We start from the raw sequence: 15,951 nt of genomic DNA on the forward strand, positions 1-15,951 counted from the left end.
ATTCCTTTTATGCCGTACGATGATTCGCATAAATTTTTGTTGCAGCAAGTAACCGAATCTTAATTTCTTCAAATTGTGATTATATAAAGCTATATTTAAATTTGATACGTATTAATGATCGTAAACATAATCCACGGAGGACTATCGTCGAATCAACGGCTCATGTCAACCGGATAGATCGCACGAGATTATTTATTTGTTGCCGGCACAAGTCCGACTGATCAAACAGAAATGTTCCACATTGTCGCGCCGCATTAATTCGGGATTAATAATCCTGACGGCGGGTACGTTTAATTGAAGCATGTTACCGCGTATATGGGGAGAGCAAAACCTCCTCATGTGGTCCCGCGAAATCGCTTAATTTCGTGGCTCATATGAGACCACGGTGAATTTAATATAGGCGGATCTCCGCGACGAGGATCCCGGGTACGGACGGGTTGACGATAATGATGAGAGAAACGGAGACGGAGAAAGAGAACAGCGTGACGAAAGCCTACGGGGAGAAATGTCAAGAGACGCTCAAAGTCGGATGAAGACAGATATGCGGCGTGTGCGCGAATTTACTGTCGGCTTTCTTGTCGTATATGCTGAATAAGTTCGTCGAACGCGCGCATATCAGCATAAATTCTTACTTTCGAGGAAATGCGCGCAATGTGTGCGATATGACTGAGAAATTTCTAGCTTCGATATTTCCCGTACATTTAACAATAATATATGACGTGCATTTTTCTTGTATAATATTAAACAGTCATAAACGCGCATCTATAAATTGCTCAAACATGGACTAAAATTCACTTTAAACGCAAACTTTTGAATATAAAAATATTAATATAAAATATAAAAATATAAATGAAAAAATTTTGTTAAGATAGACAGAGAGTTTATCACGGTAAACACACCTGTACAAGATTAATGACAAATTGAAATAGAAAAGAAAATGATTGTACGTATGATATATTCTCTCGAGGAGAGAAATAAATTAAGCAAATAAAGATCGAGATAACGTGATAATTTCCGACACGTTGATTTTGCCTACTCGATAACATGGTATTACGGTGTCGACGGAACCGGACTATATGCGGCACAACGCTCAATTTGGAGCAGCCTCGGTTACGCAGAGATACGCATGAACGCACAAACGCACGACGCCACACGCCGCTCGATGCCACACACATGCTGGAGAACAAATGCGATTCTACCTCGCCCTTTCCAAGGAATTTCAAAGTTGTATCAGCTAAGTTTTTGTTCGGCAAACTTGCGGAAAATATCATTGTGATCGCAATCAATAGTTGAGCAATTAATATATGTCGATCCAAAAGATGTGATATACGTAACATTACATTTATCTTCCCTTGATCTATTATTCTACATATAATTTCGCAGAATAATTAAGCAGAATATTTTCATTAATAGTTTTAATCGATATTTCGATTTTTCTGCTCCCATATAAAATATATGTGTATGCGTTGGATTTTCTAAATTAATACGACCGTCGCAGCTGGAAGATTTTAATATCAAAAATTAAATATTAATAAAAAAAGGAAATACTGTTTAATTTATAACACGATGGAAAAAGAAATATCTTTGATTAAAATCAAATTTCTTAATAATCGAATATATATGAGGTTAAACAATTTTTCATAAGCAGTTTTAGAAGGTATTGGCAATGTATAGATATTACAATTTCGACGAGTATCTTTAATGTTCCTAAAACTGTAAAAATTCTCTTTCAATGTAGTATTTTCGAATCATTATTCAAATTTTTATTCAAATTTCCGCGAGGGAGAGAGAGAGAGAGAGATTGGAAGAGAATAATTGTACGTTCCTCTCATCGATGATACTACTCGTTCCGGTGGATTAGCGGAGTATCATATGACCAGTCGTGCTTGGAATTCTCGTGGAATTTCAGGGTCTACGATTCCTGGTGGCGCAGGGCGCCTCGAAGAATTTGCTACGCTGAAGCATCCGAGACTTTTATGGATACGTCGCGAGACGCAGTCGAGTCATTAGAAGCTTCGTGATTTGGTTCACGTAATGTTCCCAAGAATGCTTGAATTCATTAGCTGAATCTTAAGGGGATTTATCATTGTAATGTCGCGCTCTTCATACGCCAAATCGATATTATTACTTGCTATTACGTTTTATTAATTTTTATACTATTTTTTAAAATATTGTTTTATTACGTCAATATTTTCGCAACGTTTGTATAAAGTTTATTATCTCAACACAGACTAGACATATATTAAAACAAATTGAACTAGCTATATCACGATTGTAACATGAAAAAATAACGAGGCAGGCCGTGGTTAAGACGTTGGCAGGGTCGCGAGACGACAGCCTGTATCGACCTCACCGAAATAAATTTGAGAAAGGACATTTTGAGAGACCCGAGCCGTCTTTCAAGTGTTAACGGGCTCGTTTCAAAGCGGGTTTCGTGGTATATCGTGTTGTTGTGTACTGGACGAACGAGCGAAGGAGGAGGCGAACATAACGAATGATACAACACAACGATACGTATAGACGTTGTTCGCAAATGTGTCCAAGTTAAGACGTCTCGGGGTCGTTGCACGACAGGCTTCGGCGACCTCGTCGAAATAAATTTCGCCTCGCCTCTCCACCTTTCCTTCCCGCGAATCCAACGACGACCTGAACACGTTGGGGTCGTGCGGGCACGATAGATCCTATACGGGCTCCAGAAGGAAGCTTTGATATCCAAAGTACCTTGTAATACGCGGAGGAGTAAGCATGCGCTGTCGCCGAAGAAAAAGAGTGCGACGGGTCAGCACCAGACGGATAACTCTTCGGGAATTTGGGAATGCCCGGTTAAACGAAGGAGGCGACCTCTACAAGCACTTTTCGTTACGCACAACACGGATTTCTTTCTGAATAATATTCTCCGAGCATATCACCGGCGGGAATGCAATCTCCATAAAACTGTTTCCGACCGAGGCTTGCAAAATTTGAGTTAAATCCTCCTCGTCTCTTGTCTATTTATCTTGCCTCCTCTCGGTATGCTCAGATGCTCGGGCACGTTCGGCCGACTGTGCACGTGGACGCGTGATAATCCCGGACGCGTCTGCTTGACTTTATGACGATCGAGTCAGCAACGAAGCGGGAAAGTTTCGTCAGTTCGGCGGTTTTGAAAATTTTCGGACGCGGTTGAACACGCAATTTTCGTCGAAAACCGCGAAGGAGAATGTGTATGTTTCAATTAAATTACGCGCGACTATTAGACGGACTTTTAATTATTAATGTGTGCTTCTCCCTCTCTCTTTTTCTGTCTCTATCTCGCAGTCTAAAAGTAATTATCTCCGCGCTCGCAGATGGCTCGTAGATTTGATGACTGTGTAGAAATTAGTATTAATAAATATTCAATGGGGGACTAAGTATGTATTCAAATTTTAGACGGGCGTAGCGGCACGTAAATGAAGCCCGCGTTCCCGACAGGTCATTCAAATAAAATTCTTGCGAAAGTTCAACCGTAAGATATAGTAAGATTTTATAACACGTCATAAATTCTTTATACATGACGTATATATACGTTTACGCAAATTTTATAACTTTATCGAATTTTCATTTTTTTTTTTATTTAAAATGATAAATATAATAGACAGATATTTTTGGTCGTTTAGTTCCTGTAATAAATGTACGTATGTATACAAGAACAGGTTCGAACTCACTTGAGCTTTACACGCAAGTAAAAAATCGTGACAATGGCCCGCCTGGACTTTACGAGGATCACGTTAGCGCGCGGAACATCGAACTCCTGTCCACGAAAGGTGAAGTATTTCAGAGACCGCCGGATCGCGCGCCACGTCAATAAAATGCACGTCGCTTAAACGACGAGGCTTTGTACCTCGAGGACCACCGTCATCGAGCGGCCCAAGTGGATCGTTTCGTTCGAGGGCGAAGGACGTCTCGATTTTCGCGGTTACAATGTCCTTACGCAGGAACGACATGCCGTTAGATAAACATGCCGTGTATTGCAAATCGCTATAAAGGATCATTAATAAGCCGCATCGGCCAGATATTTTGCTTCAACATCTGCTTGCAGGATTGTCTTGAGAAAAATAATGAAGATTGATGTTGCAAGAACATATTATTATAAATAAATACTTATATTGTATATTTTTTTGTCCTTTTCTCAATAAAAAAATATACATTTTTTTATATTTATTTTATATATCAATTTTTATATTCGAATAATCTGCAAGTATAAAAAATAATGACAACGCTTACAAAATCGCTTCTAATTATATATATATATATAATTTTGTCTCGAATAATCATGATGATAAGAACTGAGATTACTTCTCCAGAAGTGTTTCTACATGAAAGTGCTCTTATCGCATTCCCGAACATTCGTCGCGACGAGAGGTCGTCGCACTTTGATTCTCTCGCACGGTCGTTAACATCCGCCGTAAAACCGAAAATCTTGTATTATGGAATTAGTGAGATGATAGACCCGTCAATAACGGGTCGTGCCGGCTTAGCTTGGTCCTTCGAAGAACATGAAGAGGCGAAATGGAGACGAAGGAAGACGAAGACCGTGAGGTTGAGATTGTGGAGGAAGAAAGGAGAGTCGAAAAAAAAGAGGAGTCAAGGCTGACCCATAAAAACGTCAAACTTCCCCTAACCTAGAGAAACGTCTTCATTACCGAGGCTCGACTCCCATCGTGGGTAGGTCTGCTATACGAACGATGAATAGTGACTATGTATAGAGTCCCGGGAAAAAAAAGGACGAAGACGAGGGCGGACGGACCCTACGCGAGAGAAAGAGAGAGAGATTTCTGTGTGGGACCTTTTCGTGTGCACCGAGTGCCCTCCACGATGTTTTCTCGACTGACCAAACACACGAGGCGAACACACGGATTCTATTTCGGACGAACCGGGCGCGAAGTACGCGACTAACGGCGGAGAGGTGAGGACAGGGACTCTCCAACACTTGTGTTTTTACTCTCGTCGCCTTTATGGTGGATAAATCCCCGTACGCCTTTAGGGTAAATAATATCGCGCCCGTGAACAAGTATATTAGAACGAAAAATGACGCTTGCACGAGGACCACGCTCAAACATAATTATCGACTCGGCAGACTCAGAAGATTTTCTTTAGTGATTGTATACGATGACGGTTGTTCCTATACGGTCAGGTAAAATAGTTTAATTATTAACATTAGCACGTACATGTGTACTTATGTGTGAAAACAAGTGTTTATGTGTTAAGTGGTCCGCATTAGCGTTAGGATTCGAATCTGGAATGCTCTCAAACTCACAACATGTGCCTACGTTGTTTACGAATTTAATTAGTTAGATAAAAATAGAATCCTCTTGCTTGGAAATGATATCTCGATTATGACTCGAAATGAAGATATCTCTTATACGAGATATATCTTTTACACCGAAATAAATTATTAGAAACGCAACGCGCGCGTTTAAGATTCTCGACCTGGTCTATTACGAGTAAATTGAAATATTTAAATGTTGATTGAGAAATCGCGATTTAAATCGAGCGAGTCCCAAAATAATCCCGCCCGAAACGCGAGTCGCTCCCAAAAGAAAGTAACGCGAGTCTTCATGCTCCAATTCAAAGTAATTTGTTCGCTCTCTCTTTGCGAAGCGGCGCGCATTCGCTTCTAAAAATTAGGCGATCTCCTCCGGAGGTCCGCTGCTTTGTCACTTTGTGGCAGAGCCACAACGATACGCGTTCACGCACCCGCTCGCGGAAAGAAAGAGGAAGGAGCGTGTCCGAGGCTCCGTTAATAAAGCAGTCGACGTTTTAATGCCGTGACACGACAGGGTCTCGGCGAACGTCGGCTCTCTCTCTTCTTCCGCGCGAGATGAAGCGAGATGAGCCGGAAGAAGAGGGAAGGAACGGTTATAATTAAATCGTGCAATCAGCTGGCTAATTTGTCCTCAAGCGTATTAATAAAACTCGGCCCACCAGGCTTTCCTTTCCTCTCTTTTTCTCTTCATTTTTCTTTCTTCCCCCTTTTGCTCAATTCTTTCTTTTTCGCGTGTAATTTTTTCGTTACGTCTCTGCCTACGTAAGCGAAACTATTCTGATCGTTTCGCACTTTGCATCTCCGTTGACGGCGCCAATTTTTCATCTCCGATCCTAAACTTTCACTCTCTTTCTCGCGCGCGCGCGCGCGCTCTTCGAGTTATTTTTAGGATTTTTCATTAACTCGCGAGAAAGCTATTTAACGGTACATTAGGCGGCGTATGTACGCCATTAATACGCGTGTGTTGGTGGATAATAAAAGACGCGAGGTCTCGTTAATAGGCAGACACTGAGACGCGTTGCTTAAGCCGAGGGATCGTATCGGTTCCGTGAGCACGAAATGTCTAAATCAACGCTCGTCGCAGCGCGGAGATGGACCCCGAGAGACTATTTCACGACGTAAATAAGTGTATGTATTATTCATCATATAATTTAGAAAAATCTTTCCTCAATGGTAAAAGTCGACCAAACTGCGGCAATCATTTATTATAAATAATTAGTTTAAATACAACGTTTCGGTTGTCATTCGGCAGTCCTTTTCAAGTAAATCGATAAAAAGTTACATAAAAATAATTATAATTTTAATACATTTCATCGCAACAAATAATTATAAATTCATATACAAAAATATGTCACACACCAAACGTAAATGCATAATAAATTAATACAGTAAATCATATTCACATTGTTTTAATGAACAATGTAGAATTGACAGAAGTAAGCAAGAAACTAATTATTTATAATAAATGATTGCCAGTTTGGTTGACTTTTACCATTGAGGAAAGATTTTTATTAATTATTACTGGCGAACCTTAAGGATTATTATCTGATATAATTTATAATTAATGTACACGAGAGTGTCTTTCGCGACGTGTGTCGACTGAGACAATCGATCGCATCGCGCGGTATAATTCGGGAATTTGTAACGCGGTAAACATAATCCCATTAATAATTTATGCGACGAGCGAGGGGGTTAATAGTGAAATGAAGAATGAAATCATGAATAACTAAATTCAAATTATACTTCCATTCCTCGGCAATAATAACCGGCAATCTTCTTCCCACGCGAGCCCTTGATGAAAATTCAGGGACCGCGAATACAATAGACCATCTAATCGGGATTAAAACGGGCTGCATCTAAAAAAAAAAAAAAAAAAAAAAAACGGCGTCCAAATCGACGGGTCTCAATCATTAACTTTTTTTTAAGCGTATACATTCAAAAGCTAGTAATTTTGTAACTTTACCAGGGTGTCCAGCAAACTCAATGAAAAAAGTTCCCTGACTTTTTCAGATTTTCCAAAACCAGAAATTCATTTTCTCCCTGACTTTTTAGTATTATTTTTTCCAAATATATAATTTGCATATATCTATATAATAAATCAATTAAATGTTAAATCAGGAAATCCTTGAGATTACTGCATTATGTACGATAATCGAAACGAACTATAAACTATTTAAATAATCAAATTAACGAACGCTCTGTAGATGAATCGATTTTTAACAACACAAAAAATTAGCATACTGGGAGTATGCTAATTTTCAAGAAAAAGTTTATATTTATTCAATAAAAAATTTCAAATTATTGAGACAAATGTAGAATAATGTGAAAAAATCCAGATAAATAGTCAAATTTCCTCACTTTTTCCCGATTTATAAAATTCCCTGACAATAATAATGCGTATGTAAATAAGATTATACAAAAATGTTCAATTACATTGTTTTTCTTTTTTTTTTTTTTTTTTGTAAAAGCTTTAAATTCAAAGTATGATATTATCATCTTTCATCTCGAGGATACCTAATTAACTCACTCTTCTCTGGCTCGCCGGAAACAAGCAACTTTGAATTCTTCGATCTCCGATTTCGTCTTCCGAACGAGATGACGCCCGAATGCCGTCGAATTAGTCAGAGTCGCGGCAACGACGTGACGTGCGTCTGTCGTCTCGGCTGTCCGAAACCCCATGGACCGGTTTTCACAGCGTTCGCTCAATTGAGCGATACACCGTCGACCACACGTGCGCGCGAGTGCCTCCACCTTCCTTCGTCTCCGCCTCTCCCTACTATGCCTACTTCCTTTCCTTCCTCCCCTCTTTTTCACACATATATATATATATACATACGCATTCTCTCTTGTATATCTGGACGGAACCGATGCGAGAGTGCATCTGTAGTAAATAGAATTTCGTATGTGTCATCGATAAGTAAAGCAGTCCCAATAATTTAGAGCCCTCGATTTTTCATATATTTTCACGGTTCATTTTTACACGAAAAGCTTGGAATTTATTTAATTTTTATAATAAACGGGAGAGAATTTGTTTGTTTGCTGTGTAATTCAGAAATGTAATAAAGTTTCTCTTTTCGATTAAATTTACATACACATTCTTTCTTGCAACTGGATGGAATCGATGCGAGAGTGATCTGTAGTAAATAGAATTACATACGTGTTATCGATAAGTAAAGCCCTCCCAATAATATAGAGCATTCAATTTTTCATATATTTTCATGATTAATTTTTACACGATTCGTGTTATTATTTTACTCCCTTTCAATTGCGGATGTTTATGATTTGACAAGCTTGGAATTTATTCAATTGTTTCTTTTTCATTCATTCTGTATAATTTAGAAATGTAATAAATTTTATTTTTTGATTATAAAAGAATTGGATAAAAATTTTGGTGAAAGGTGATACCTATAATAAAATTGCCACAAATTAATTTAGATTTATATCGTGAAATAGTTAGGTTCAAGATGGGAGAAAGTCGACGCGTAAACCACCAGTGCTCATACACACACTTGGAATAGACCCGCATTATTTTCTCGCATAAGAGATACCGCTAAATGCAGCGTGTGTGCAAGGAAATGTGGACAAAGTGAGAGATTTAAGATGCGCGTATATGCCAGCATTAAAACGCTATCGCTCTACAGAAATTACTACCTTGCCAGACGATAAACAATAGATGCAAGAATTACTCTGAACTTTCCCTTTATTCACGAAAAATATTATATATTTTTTTATTATATATATTTTTGAGTGATCTTAATTATATAAGAAGTAAGTCCTTTCATTACACATATAATATTATATATTAAAATGTATCATTATATAAGCGAATCGAATATTATTTTATTAGATATGGAACTCATCAGGTTAAGTGGTTTTCAAGAAAGGTTGAGAATCATCGTAACCTTTAGTTCCCTCTCGGTTGTCGAAAAACGATTCGCACGATTCACGCGATCGCGCACAACAGTATGTTCCCGAGCGCTTCCGAGAGGAGAGAGCGAGTGCAAGACAGGAGCACTGACAGATCGGTCATGACTTCATGACAGCGCAAGACGGTGCATCGAGAGAGGCAGGCCGTCTCTCACACGGATCTCGGTGACTACCACATAGTCAAACGCGTAACTAAATGGGCGGCGAACCTATGTAAGCGAATGAAGAGAAAGAGAGAAAGCGTTCTCGCGTGCGTATCACCCTGTACAGGGATCCGAGAAGGAACCATCAGGGAGACGAAGTAAAAGAGCGAAATACGGCGAGGAAAGAGAGAAAGGGAGACGAAGACTAAAGAGGGAATGTGGGAGAGAAAGAGGGACAGAAAGAGAGTATATAGTGCACATAGCAGTGCCCGTAGCATAGGGGAGTGCCTTGGTTGGCAGGAGGACGTGGACCACCCACACGGTGCCGCGGGACCACCGTGCTAGCCCACTGGCATACATTAGGCTCCGCATGGCTCCCCGAAAACTATACCGTGGCCCGCGCCACGATCGGGTCCGCTGCTGCTTCGCGGCCGTTAGGTATTTTGATACAGTCGACACCCGTTTAATTAGCATTCGATACGGACGCCGCGGGACGAACTGCCGGACGATCTGCGCACGAGTGTTTCTCTCTTGTGGGTTCGTATTATATTGTCTCTCTTTTTCTTTCCTCGCTGCGACCCTGACAGGGTGTCTATAGTAGACTCGATGACAAAAATTTTTCTCACTTTTTTAGATTTTCTTCAAGACTAGACATTCATTTTTTCCCCGACTTTTTAGTATTGCTTCTTCCAAATATATAATTTGGATATATCTATAGGATAAATCAATTAAATGTTAAATCCTTGAGATATTTTTGTTAACGATGAAAAGGTTCAGAAGTTAAAAAAAAAAAAAAAAAAAAACAGAAATTTAATTCAATTATACAATCTACGTTATGTACGATAATCGAAACAAATATGTCACTATAAACTATTTAAGTAATCATCTTTTTTATTTATATTATATCAAATTTTTTAGTTTTGTCTCTACGAAACACATTGAAATAAAATACAACGCTGTAGATGAATCGGTTTTTAACAACACAGAAAATTAGCGTGCTGGGAGTCAAGGAAAAGTTTATATTTATTTAATAAAAAATTTCCAATTATTGAGACAAATATAGAATAATGTGCAAAAATCCAGATATCAGATTATAAAATTCCCTGACCGCTAGACTAGATTTCCGTGTTTCCTTGGCCCGAGATTTTTTTCAACCGAGACAATTCGATTCCTAAGTAAGTTCGAGAGAGAGAAAACTCGAATAAATAGAGTATAATAATCGATTTCGAGAAAAAACCATTATACGCGTCGGATTGAAAAGGGAATTGTGTAAGCCTCGTTCCGCGGAATCTTTCGGGATGTTATACGTGACTCAGACGCAGCTCGCGATCTCCTTGAAGATCCTAAGCTCTCGTCCTCGCGCACGATCGTAGCGTGACATCATCCACGTTTCAGGTCAGTGGAACGAGAGATGAATTGACTCGTCAGCGTCGATGCCACTTTTTTAACTCGTGCCGATGAAATCACCAGAGCGCAGTGCTCCTCCTAGAGGGTGGGCTAACAGTGATAAATTATACGGCCGGAACGTCTTTTTCTCTCCTCTCCCGGCTACTCTCTTCCCTTTTTTGGATATCAAAAATGCGGCTACTCCTCCTATCCCGACTGCGTATCGCAGAACGGACCTGTGCGGATGTTAGTCACGATTCGCGGGATGACTCGTTTGTGCCAGAAACAAAATTTATTTATCCCGCTCGCGACGCAGAAAAATATCTCGCACGAAAGACGACGCTTATATAATCATAATTGATTAAATATAGGAACGATATATTTAATTCGACCCAAACTAATTTTTCTTGACTACCATATACCACTAGTGTGGAAATAAAATAAAAATTTTTCTTGGCTAGTTTGGGTCGAATTAAATATATCGTTCCTATTTTAAATACCACTAGCGACGTTTTAAGTATTCAATTTGATTTTATAATTGATTAAATTAATTAATACGATATTGTATGATAATTGATTGTACTAATTGATGAATTAATAGAATTGATTAAGAATATCTTCGTTCGCATGTTGCGTTTATAACTAACGTGGCAATTTGACTCGTTCGTTACATAATTTTTTGGACAAACGATAAATGATACGGAAGGATCGAAAATTTTGCGAATTTAAGAAGAATTTAATGAGATACTTCGGCGTGCAATCGTTATTTAATAGTATCCGTAGGGCGATCCACGAAGTTTTTGCCTTTCGATGATTGACTCGTTCTCCGCGATAATTTCCATATTTCTTTCTTTATTTTGGTCGACAAATGCGGAAACGCACGGTAGTCTGCAATTAAGCACGCGATTTTATATACGCACCTCAGTTTAAAATTACTATCTCCATAATAATTATATACTTGGAGTACTGTTTTTATTATATCGCCGCTAACGAAACTCTTTATACACATATAAAAGGCAATAAGAGCTAATTATGTTCTTTCATTAATATTTATTTGTGGAAAAAGATTTATAACATAAAATATTAGACAGAATTAAATTCGAACGTTTCGGTTGCCTTTTTCAACCTTCTTCAGCGCATCATTTAAAATTAAAGATTAATAGAAATCAACAATCACAATTATTCATAACTGTCAATATAATAAAACTATACAGAAACACAGTTATTCGCATAAAACTACGTCAAGCTATTTTTTTTAAAAAACGAAATCAACGCATTTTTAAAGCATGAGCATTTTTATATATTCTATTCCTCGAATCGTCATTCTATATGTAATTGTCGCGAAACAGATCTCTCGCTAATTGTTCTCTAATCTTTACAGTCTCTATCTTATATTATAACAACTCTTAAAAAAAAACTCTTGATAAAAATATTTTCACTAAATCCCTTAACTAAACGATAAATACAGAGCCTTTATCGCCAGATTATTCCCCGACACTTTCGCGCTTTTATTCTCGCAAATCATGCGATTAGCGATAAATTAGCGCTATACACTTCAAAAACGAGGGAGGCCATCCACGTCGTAAATGTTGCTTAATTATAGTTCAGTTTGCGCAATCTCTTTCGCTACGCCATTAACGAAACTCAAGTACGCGATTCGCAATAAATCCCGTACTTTAGAGAGCCCAGGGGAATAAAACGTTTGCACACTTTCGTGCGGCAATGGCGATTTAAACTTCGACCTGCCGCGCCGCGGATACATTCCTCCCGCATTATTCTGAGAAAGGCAAAAATGCAATTTAAGACTCGCCGCGGACTCTGCCTCTGCAACGCGAAATTAAGCGGCGATTTCGACGAGTTCGTGAATTTACGCGGCCCTTAATGCGACGTGTGCTCCCGCGATCGTTACTCAGGATCCGTCAGGGGTGGCCCGTAGAAGAGAGAGAGAGAGAGAGAGAGAGAGTCGGGTTTCCGCCTTAATGATGATTAACCTGCCCATCGGTCGCGTTTTGCGCCGCCAGCCTTTGGCAAGGACACAGAGAGGCCAAAGCCTCTCCCGCGCGATAAATATTTCGTTCCCGGAGAACCTCCTATAACGAGCCGTCCTCTTGTTAATCGGGAATATTGTATTTTACAGTGACGCTTAATTGCCGGCCAACGTAATTACGGGGGCGTTTATATGAAACTCCGTTCGCCTTACACACGCCGTGTCGTGTAATTGATTGGAAAATGAAGGCGCAGACTCTCCTTCCTATATATAGGTATATCCTGGTCATATTACGTTGTACTTGCGCGATTTGGGAATTTTCAATTAAAATTATCTCGAGGATACAATAAGAGTAAAACACTTTAATATTTCGCTCTACCGAATTCACCGAATTCCGCGATACAGTTATGAGAGTTTAAACGATCGTTGCATTCCGGAAAGTGAGATAATCGGTTTTTTTTCCTTTTAGATGCGATAGCCGCACTCATTCCCAATATTCCTACTTGAACCAAAATTTTTCTCACGTCATTTGTTCCCTTGCAATTTTCAGGGTTAATAATTCGTGAAATTAAGGTATTGTAGTTCTATATCGTTTTTCACAATTCTTACGAATTTTTAGAAATTTTAATATGTTGTAGACAGAGTTAATATCTATCGATTACGAAATTTAGAAGTCGATTCACCGTTTAGTTTAACAGTTATTTACAATTAAAAATAGCATTTTTTCTATACACCACGTGAAAGGATGGCATTTTCATCACACATTTTAATATATAACAATAGAACGGATCTTATGATTTTAATAAAAAACCAGTGGGGTATACGATATGAGTGCGGGATTATTAAAAAAAAAAAAAAAAATAAATTTTTTCCATCGTTTAGTTTCAAAGATATTACTTTTTAAAGAAATAAATTTTTTTCCAAACGGAACATGGAGAGAAATTGCAACGATGATGTGTATTCATACATGATCTGTTTCTATGTGAAGAGGTTCAGACTGTACAGACTCAACTAAAATTGTTGCTACGGTAACATTGTATATAAACGATGAATTTCCTTATCGATTAGAGGCGAAACTTTTAGTTGATATTGTAGCGATAGAACTACCTTAATTCACCCGTAACGATCAGCTGTTTGATCTCCGTCGCGGTCAATTTGATTAGATTACGATTCCGACGAGAGAGAACTATTCGCGATGTTGAAAAAGCACAGACAGAACGGTCAGTCTCGTCTTAATCAAGGGACCCATTCCGCCGTTACCAATCGCAATCTGCATCGACGGTGGCGCGCAGAACCGGATATCGGCCTACAAGACTTCCCGTCCGTGCCGGGATAATATTTTTTTCGCGCTGGGAGAGATATTGCCCTTTATTAACGGCCGACAACCGCGCGGGACGACTTTGTAATGTTTCCGCCGTAATTAAGAACGTACGTATGGTTTATCCGGCGAGTGTATATATATATGTATGTGCGTGCACGAGCGCATGCAGACGTCGGGCTTAACGACGTACAACATTATTAGGAGAGCGCGGCTAAATGGGTATCGGACCGAGATGGGAATGAAATTAAGAGGACTGCTTCCGCGAATTCGATCTTTTCGACGATAAAAAAAATACGAGAAAGATCGAAGATAGTCGATTTTTAATTTTCGATATTAATTAATTATTTTCAATGATATATCATTTCCCTCAATTGCGAGTATAATAATGTAGAAATTCGAAACGGATTAAATCGCGAAATAATATAATTACTGAATTGAAAGGAAGGATAGAGAAACGTTTTGTGCGATTGTTATATACATGTATAGAATTAGGAAATTAATTACTTTCGCATTTCACGCTATGAGAATCCCCCGGATTAATATTCTCTCCGCAAAACGTATTCATTTGTGACGGATGCTGCATGCGCGTCCTAGATTCACGAATATTATGTTCGCTCCGCGTCGCTTGTTATCATCATCATTTAATTAGAGGAAAATCATTCCCCTTCCGCGCGGTGTGAAATATTTACGGGCCGGTAAATTCACCCGTGGACGATATATCATTCGTGAGTGACGCGACTTGCGATTTGCGGAGAGACGCGGCGATAAACCGGCGAATTTAATTGCGATTAGGGCCCCGGCGTAAAAGAGGAGAATCGGCGGACGTTCTCGTCGCCGCCGTCGTCGTCTTCGCATATTTCATAATTATCCTTGTGCGAAATTGCCGTTTTGTAAACACACGTCCGTCGCGCGGAGTCGCACGCAAACGCCACGGAATGATGCACACACGATCACAGAAAAAAAGGAATCCTTGATTCAAGTATATTTTTATTCTTGAACGCTATTTGATTGATTTAAGCATAGAATGCTCTTTGTAATTACAAATTTTCATTTGCCTTAATAATAAATAAGTTTGTGTGATTATTTTATCCTTAAGATATATTCTGGTTTTAAAAATCGCATATGCTAAAAACAAACTTAGTTATATTTTTAAGTAAATTTCAGCTTCAAACAAGAATATTTTGCACTTTGTTTTAAGGATAAATTATCCTTTATCCAAAATTATTTATATTTGGCGCTATTATAAGGATAAAATATACTTGAATCAAGGCATATTTGCATTCTCTCAAGGATACTGTTTTTTCTGTGATGTAAAAGTACACCGATTTTTTTCAGTGCACTAAAACAATTTATTTAATTCGAATAAGTATTTATTTCAATACTGCCAAATGAATCATTTATTTGAAACTAATAATATTAATTTGATATGAAAAATATTTATTTGATATAAGAAAATCCTTTTCAAAACACAGAAAAAAAGGAATCCTTGATTCAAGTATATTTTTATTCTTGAACGCTATTTGATTGATTTAAGCATAGAATGCTTTTTGTAATTACAAATTTTCATTTGCCTTAATAATAAATAAGTTTGTGTGAAGTATATTTTATCCTTAAGATATATTCTTGTTTTAAAAATCGCATATGGTAAAAACAAACTTAGTCACATTTGAACTATTAGAATTATTATATATACTTGAAAGTATCGTTTATATCCGGTGCTCACTTGTCACTTGTTCTTGCAATAATTATAAATAAATTTCAGTTTCAACCAAGAATATTTTGCACGTTGTTTTAAGGATAAATTATCCTTTATCCAAAATTATTTATATTTGGCGCTATTATAAGGATAAAATATACTTGAATCAAGGCATATTTGCATTCTCTCAAGGATACTGTTTTTTCTGTG

The 15,951-nt window shown here is 38.3% G+C and overlaps 1 protein-coding gene across 2 annotated transcripts in view; it reads right to left on the reverse strand.

Annotated features, from left to right (window-relative positions):
- Positions 1 to 15,951, reverse strand: part of LOC114929352 (uncharacterized) — a 69,819-nt gene that overhangs the window by 20,097 nt on the left and 33,771 nt on the right. The window lies entirely within an intron of this gene.

The sequence above is a fragment of the Nylanderia fulva genome, unplaced genomic scaffold, assembly GCF_048542155.1.
Source record: "Nylanderia fulva isolate GAGA-0341 unplaced genomic scaffold, ASM4854215v1 Scaffold14, whole genome shotgun sequence".
NCBI classification, from domain to species: Eukaryota; Metazoa; Arthropoda; class Insecta; order Hymenoptera; family Formicidae; genus Nylanderia; species Nylanderia fulva.